Here is a 7303-nt window from a genome sequence, read left to right on the forward strand (position 1 = left end):
CCCCCTCATGGGCACCACTTGTCTCCTCACGGGCTCTGTTTTGCCTTTGCACCCCCTCAGCTGCCCTCAAACCCTTCACAGGTGACATTTCCACCCTCATCCCCTTTAAGGGTGTCATTTGTCCCCTCACTGGCTCTGTTTTGCCTTTCCACCCCTCACGGGCTCCATTTCCCCCTCAGCTGCCCTCAAACCCCTCACAGGCACCATTTCCACCCTCATCCCCCTCATGGGCACCATTTGTCCCCTCACGGGCTCTGTTTCCCCCTCAGCTGCCCCTCAGAACCCTCACAGGTGACATTTCCATCCTCATCCCCCTCATGGGTACCATTTGTCCCCTCACGGGCTCCATTTCCCCTTTCCACCCCTCACGGGCTCTGTTTCTCCCTCAGCTGCCCTCAAACCCCTCACAGGCACCATTTCCACCCTCATCCCCCTCACGGGCTCCATTTGTCCCCTCACGGGCTCTGTTTTGCCTTTCCACCCCTCACGGGCTCCGTTTCCCCCTCAGTTGCCCTCAGAACCCTCACAGGTGACATTTCCACCCTCATCCCCCTCACAGGGTCCATTTGTCCTCTCATGGGCTCCATTTCGCCTTTCCACCCCTCACAGGCACCATTTCCACCCTCATCCCCCTCATGGGCACCACTTGTCTCCTCACGGGCTCTGTTTTGCCTTTGCACCCCCTCAGCTGCCCTCAAACCCTTCACAGGTGACATTTCCACCCTCATCCCCTTTAAGGGTGTCATTTGTCCCCTCACTGGCTCTGTTTTGCCTTTCCACCCCTCACGGGCTCTGTTTCCCCCTCAGCTGCCCTCAAACCCCTCACAGGTGACATTTCCACCCTCATCCCCCTCATGGGCTCCATTTGTCCCCTCACGGGCTCTGTTTTGCCTTTCCACCCCTCACGGGATCCACTTCCTCCTCAGTTGCCCTCAAACCCTTCACAGCCACCATTTCTTCCCTTATTTCCCTCAGGGACACCATTTGTCCCCTCACGGGCTCCATTTCCCCCTCAGCTGCCCCTCAAACCCTTCACAGGTGACATTTCCATCCTCATCCCCTTTATGGGTGCCATTTGTCCCCTCACGGGCTCCGTTTTGCCTTTCCACCCCTCACGGGCTCCATTTCACCTTTCCACCCCTCACGGGCTCCATTTCACCTTTCCACCCCTCACGGGCTCCGTTTCCCCCTCAGTTGCCCCTCAGAACCCTCACAGGTGACATTTCCACCCTCATCCCCCTCACGGGCTCCATTTGTCCCCTCACGGGCTCTGTTTTGCCTTTCCACCCCTCACGGGCTCCGTTTCCCCCTCAGATCCCTCACAGGTGACATTTCCACCCTCATCCCCCTCACAGGGTCCATTTGTCCTCTCATGGGCTCCATTTCGCCTTTCCACCCCTCACAGGCACCATTTCCACCCTCATCCCCTTTATGGGTGCCATTTGTCCCCTCACGGGCTCCATTTCCCCCTCAGCTGTCCTCAAACCCCTCACAGGTGCCATTTCCACCCTCATCCCCCTCAGGGACACCATTTGTCCCCTCACGGGCTCCATTTCCCCCTCAGCTGCCCCTCAAACTCCACGAGTGCCATTTCTTCCCTGATCACCCCCATGCACTTCATATTTCCCCCTCATGGGCTCCATTTTTCCCCTCCTTTGCCCCTCACAGGGAATATTTGCTCCACTGGCCATCCTGTTTCCGGAGGTTTCTCGAGCTCAGTGTCCCTGGAATCAGCTCCAAAGCACAAAATTGAGGCTTTTCAGGGCACCTTAGAAGCTGCTCATAGTCATACGATTATTTTTTTTTTTATGTTTATAGGTCAATATTCTAATATTATAGCTGGTGACTGGTTCTGGTCCCACTTTTCCACTCGTTCAGTATTGTGGTGATGGGAATTCCAATGGCAAACGTATTTTTCTGGGCTTCCTCCAGCTGGAGTGAAGGAAAGGAAGGAAAACCAGCCCAAATCTCCATAAATCAACAAATTCTTCTTATTTCCCTACCTGCTTTTCCTGAAAAGCCTAAAACCTCCCATTCCAATGCTGCAGTCACAGGATCCATCTCACCACAGTGCCAATGAGACAAAACCCAGGCGTTTCCCTTGGTTTATTCCCGAATTCCGTGTCTTTGTGTGGAGATATCCGAGCCAGACCTGACTCCCTGGAGACCCTGGAAAGGCTTTGGGATGTCCCGGCCATCCCTGACAGGCGTTGGGTGCCAAATGTGGTTTAAAGCCTCTTCCCCAGCCTGGAAAGTCCCTGACCAAAGTTATTTTTATCCATTTTTCTCAAACAGATCCCATTAAACCAAGCTTAGCAAAGCCAGTCCTATGTTCCAAATAGCCAAACCCCGAGTCCAGCACCTTCGCTACGACCCTTTGCTGACCTGTCCGGCCCCTCCGGCCGTGCCGACCCTTCCTTTTCACCTGGAGAATCCATGAAAAGATTCCTAAAGCTCCAAAACCTTTTCCCGACTCTCCCGGAGCTCCGAGTCCCTCACAAACTTCCCGCGCTACGCCGTGAGGGGCGGGCTTATGCAAATTTGAGGCAAAGATGCGCGATTTGCATCACGGGAGCGTTATTTTGGGGGAAATTCAGGATTTCTGCGGATCGCCGCGTGCAGGACGCGAGGGAAAAGTGGAGAAGGAGCTGGAGAAAGAGAAAAGGAGGCGGTGGGGAAGTGCTGGGGAGAGGCGGGGCGTGGGCGGGGTTATGCAGATCACCAAGCCGCGCTCATGCAAATCAGGCACGGACCAGCGCGAACGGCATCACGGGAGCGCCAATTTGGGGGCGATTTTCGGGATTTCGGGCTCGGTGCGCGCGGAGCGCGGGAGGAGAGCGCGGAACGGAGCGGAGAGAAAGAGCCCCGGGGGGCTCGGGAAGGGCCGGGGGGCGGCGCGGGGGCAGCGGGAGGTGCGGGCGGGGCGGGCGGGGCCGGGAGCGCGCGTGGGGGGGGGGGCGGGTATCGCTTCTCGGCCTTTTGGCTAAGATCAAGTGTAGTATCTGTTCTTATCAGTTTAATATCTGATACGTCCTCGATGAGAGGACTTCATATTAAACGGATTTTTGGGCTCGGGAGTTGGACCCGGAGCTTGCTCCCTCCGCTCCGCGCATCGTGCCGGTATTGCAGTGCCTCCGGGAACGGTGCACCCCGCCCCGGGGACATCTCGTGGTCAAAGACAGAGCTGAGCTGGGGATGGATCGATCCTGCTTCTATCGCGATATCAGCCCCGCTGGGGGCCCTCGCTGTGCCCGCCGCGGTGCTCGCTGTGCCCGCTCCGCGCATCGTCCCGGGATTGCGGCGCCTCCGGGAGCGCTGCACCCCTCACGGGGATCTCAGCTGGTCAAAGATCGATTCCCAAATCGCAATGAATGAGTATTGATCGTCGCTTTATCGCGATATCAGCCACGCTGGTGTGACTCGCTGTCCCCGCCCCGGTGCTCGCTGTGCCCGCCCCGCGCATCGTCCCGCTGTTGCGGCGCCTCTGGGAGCGCTCCCCCCTCACGGGGACATCCAATGGTCAAAGACAGATCCGAAATCGGGATTTAGTATCGTGCTTCTATCGCGATATCAGCCCCGCTGCTGCCCCTCGCTGTCCCCCCGGTGCTCGCTCTCCCCGCTCCCTTCACCGTCCCGCTGTCGCGGCGCCTCCGGGAGCGCTGCCCCCCGCCCCGGGCCCTGCCGTCGCTCCAAGCCCGTCTCGGCCGCCGCTCTCCCGCTCGCTCTCTCCCCGCTGCCGCCGCACCGAACCCGCTGCCGCTCCCCGCGCTGCGGCCGCTGCCGGGCCCGCGGCTGCCGCTGCAGCGCTGCCGCCGCTCGGGGCTCTCCCGCCCGCCCCCATCCCCTCGCAAGGCCGCGGAAGGCGGCGCCGACTTCTCCTCGCTGCCGCTGCGGCCGCAGCGCCGGCAATGCCGGAATCCCGTCCCGGCCGAGCTCTGGGCAGCGCGGTAAAAACGCGGCGTGCTGCTGGTGCTGAGAGCGGGCTGAGAGCTCGGGGAGAGCGGGGCTGGCTCGGGGCGGCCGTGCGGGCCCTGAGGAGCGGCGGGGCCGCGGCTTTGACCGGCTGAGATCCCCGTGAGGGGGGCAGCGCTCCCGGAGGCGCCGCAACAGCGGGACGGTGAACGGAGAGGGCACAGCGAGCACCGGGGTGACAGCGAGTCACATCAGCGTGGCTGATATCGCGATAGAAGCACGATAAATCTCGGTTTCAGATCTATCTTTGGCCAGCACAGATCTCCGTTAGGGGTGCAGCGCTCCCGGAGGCGCCGCAACAGCGGGACGATGCGCGGGGCGGGGAGAACGAGCACCGGGGTGGGGACAGCGAGGGGCCAGCAGCGGGGCTGATATCGTGATAAAGCCACGATCAATACTCATTCATTGCGATTTGGGAATCGATCTTTGACCATTGGATGTCCCCGTGAGGGGTGTACCCTTCCCGGAGGCGCCGCAATCCCGGGACGATGCGCGGAGCGGGCACCGGGATGGGGACATCAAGTCACACCAGCGTGGCTGATATCGCGATAAAGCCACGATCAATACTCATTCATTGCGATTTGGGAATCGATCTTTGACCAGCTGAGATCCCCGTGAGGGGTGCAGCGCTCCCGGAGGCGCCGCAATCCCGGGACGATGCGCGGAGCGGGCACAGCGAGCACCGGGGCGGGCACAGCGAGGGCCCCCAGCGGGGCTGATATCGCGATAGAAGCAGGATCGATCCATCCCCAGCTCAGCTCTGTCTTTGACCACGAGATGTCCCCGGGGCGGGGTGCACCGTTCCCGGAGGCACTGCAATACCGGCACGATGCGCGGAGCGGAGGGAGCAAGCTCCGGGTCCAACTCCCGAGCCCAAAAATCCGTTTAATATGAAGTCCTCTCATCGAGGACGTATCAGATATTAAACTGATAAGAACAGATACTACACTTGATCTTAGCCAAAAGGCCGAGAAGCGATACCCGCCCCCCAACCCACGCGCGCTCCCGGCCCCGCCCGCCCCGCCCGCACCTCCCGGTTCCCCCCGCGCCGCCCTCGCCGCCTCCCGGCGCCGCTCGCGGGCTCCTTCCCCAGCGCATCCCGCAGCCCCGGCCCGGCCCCGCTCGCTCCGAGCGCGCCGGACCCCGAACCGCCCCGGGAACGGCGCTCCCGTGATGCCTTTCGCCGTTCGGTTTCCCCCGTCTCATTTGCATAGCCCCGCCCCCATAACCCCGCCCCCCGTTCTCTCCGGGGCGGCCGCGGGGCTCGGAGCGAGACGCGCCCGGGGGGGACCGGGACGCCTTTCCCCGAGCAAAGCCGCGGCCCCGCCGCTCCTCAGGGCCCGCACGGCCGCCCCGAGCCAGCCCCGCTCTCCCCGAGCTCTCAGCCCGCTCTCAGCACCAGCAGCACGCCGCGTTTTTACCGCGCTGCCCAGAGCTCGGCCGGGACGGGATTCCGGCATTGCCGGCGCTGCGGCCGCAGCGGCAGCGAGGAGAAGTCGGCGCCGCCTTCCGCGGCCTTGCGAGGGGATGGGGGCGGGCGGGAGAGCCCCGAGCGGCGGCAGCGCTGCAGCGGCAGCCGCGGGCCCGGCAGCGGCCGCAGCGCGGGGAGCGGCAGCGGGGTCGGTGCGGCGGCAGCGGGGAGAGAGCGAGCGGGAGAGCGGCGGCCGAGACGGGCTTGGAGCGACGGCAGGGCCCGGGGCGGGGGGCAGCGCTCCCGGAGGCGCCGCGACAGCGGGACGGTGAAGGGAGCGGGGAGAGCGAGCACCGGGGGGACAGCGAGGGGCAGCAGCGGGGCTGATATCGCGATAGAAGCACGATAAGTCCCGATTTGGGATCTATCTTTGACCAGCTGGATGTCCCCGCGAGTAGTGCACCGTTCCCGGAGGCGCCGCAACAGCGGGACGATGCGCGGAGCGGGCACAGCGAGCACCGGGGCGGGGACAGCGAGTCACACCAGCGTGGCTGATATCGCGATAAAGCCACGATCAATACTCATTCATTGCGATTTGGGAATCGATCTTTGACCATTGGATGTCCCCGTGACGGGTGCAGCGCTCCCGGAGGCGCCGCAACAGCGGGACGATGCGCGGAGCGGGGAGAGCGAGCACCGGAGCTGGCACAGCGAGGGCCGGCAGCGGGGCTGATATCGCGATAAAGCGACGATCAATACTCATTCATTGCGATTTGGGAATCGATCTTTGACCATTGGATGTCCCCGTGAGGGGGGCAGCGCTCCCGGAGGCGCCGCAATCCCGGGACGATGCGCGGAGCGGGCACAGCGAGCACCAGGGTGACAGCGAGGGCCAGCAGCGGGGCTGATATCGCGATAGAAGCACGATCGATCCATCCCCAGCTCAGCTCTGTCTTTGACCACGAGATGTCCCCGGGGCGGGGTGCACCGTTCCCGGAGGCACTGCAATACCGGCACGATGCGCGGAGCGGAGGGAGCAAGCTCCGGGTCCAACTCCCGAGCCCAAAAATCCGTTTAATATGAAGTCCTCTCATCGAGGACGTATCAGATATTAAACTGATAAGAACAGATACTACACTTGATCTTAGCCAAAAGGCCGAGAAGCGATACCCGCCCCCCCCCCCCACGCGCGCTCCCGGCCCCGCCCGCCCCGCCCGCACCTCCCGCTGCCCCCGCGCCGCCCCCCGGCCCTTCCCGAGCCCCCCGGGGCTCTTTCTCTCCGCTCCGTTCCGCGCTCTCCTCCCGCGCTCCGCGCGCACCGAGCCCGAAATCCCGAAAATCGCCCCCAAATTGGCGCTCCCGTGATGCCGTTCGCGCTCGTCCGTGCCTGATTTGCATGAGCGCGGCTTGGTGATCTGCATAACCCCGCCCACGCCCCGCCTCTCGCTCGCCCCGCCCCTTCCGTCCTCCTCGCTGTGTGATTGGTGGATCGCGTGCTCTGATTTGCATTGGCTCCGCCTCCTCCCCGTTCCCGGCCGAGGTCCGCGGGCCCGCCCGTGCCTCATTAGCATAATCCTAAAAACCCCTAAAAATCGCCTAAAGAGCCCCTAAACTCGGCCCTAAGCCCGGCCCGAATCACTAAACCCAGCCCTGAACCTAGCCCTGACCTTAATTCTCAATTCCCACCAGGGGGGACCCTGCACTCATCCCAGGCTCAACCTAAACCCAGCCCTGAACCCGAGTCTAAACCTAAGATAAACCCGGCCCTAAACCTGAGCCTAACGCAACCTAAACCTGAGCCTAAACCCATCCCTGAGGCCAGCCCTGACCTTAATTCCCACCGGGGGAACCTGCACTCACCCCAGGCTCAACCTAAACCCAGCCCTGAACCCGAGCCTAACCCAACCTAAACCCAGCCTA

At 62.7% G+C, this 7303-nt stretch overlaps 3 non-coding genes across 3 annotated transcripts; 1 reads left to right on the plus strand and 2 right to left on the minus strand.

The window, feature by feature from the left end:
- Positions 1-2963: 2963 nt before the first annotated feature.
- On the plus strand, positions 2964-3154 carry LOC138101213 (U2 spliceosomal RNA). The gene has a single exon (XR_011147024.1). It is a non-coding gene; the product is annotated as a U2 spliceosomal RNA (small nuclear RNA).
- A 1606-nt stretch (positions 3155-4760) lies between these two features.
- On the minus strand, positions 4761-4951 carry LOC138101215 (U2 spliceosomal RNA). Its single transcript, XR_011147027.1, has one exon. It is a non-coding gene; the product is annotated as a U2 spliceosomal RNA (small nuclear RNA).
- A 1409-nt stretch (positions 4952-6360) lies between these two features.
- Positions 6361-6551, minus strand: LOC138101216 (U2 spliceosomal RNA). Its single transcript, XR_011147028.1, has one exon. It is a non-coding gene; the product is annotated as a U2 spliceosomal RNA (small nuclear RNA).
- Between the last annotated feature and the right edge of the window lie 752 nt (positions 6552-7303).

Source organism: Aphelocoma coerulescens, unplaced genomic scaffold (genome assembly GCF_041296385.1).
Source record: "Aphelocoma coerulescens isolate FSJ_1873_10779 unplaced genomic scaffold, UR_Acoe_1.0 HiC_scaffold_211, whole genome shotgun sequence".
Taxonomy (NCBI): domain Eukaryota; kingdom Metazoa; phylum Chordata; class Aves; order Passeriformes; family Corvidae; genus Aphelocoma; species Aphelocoma coerulescens.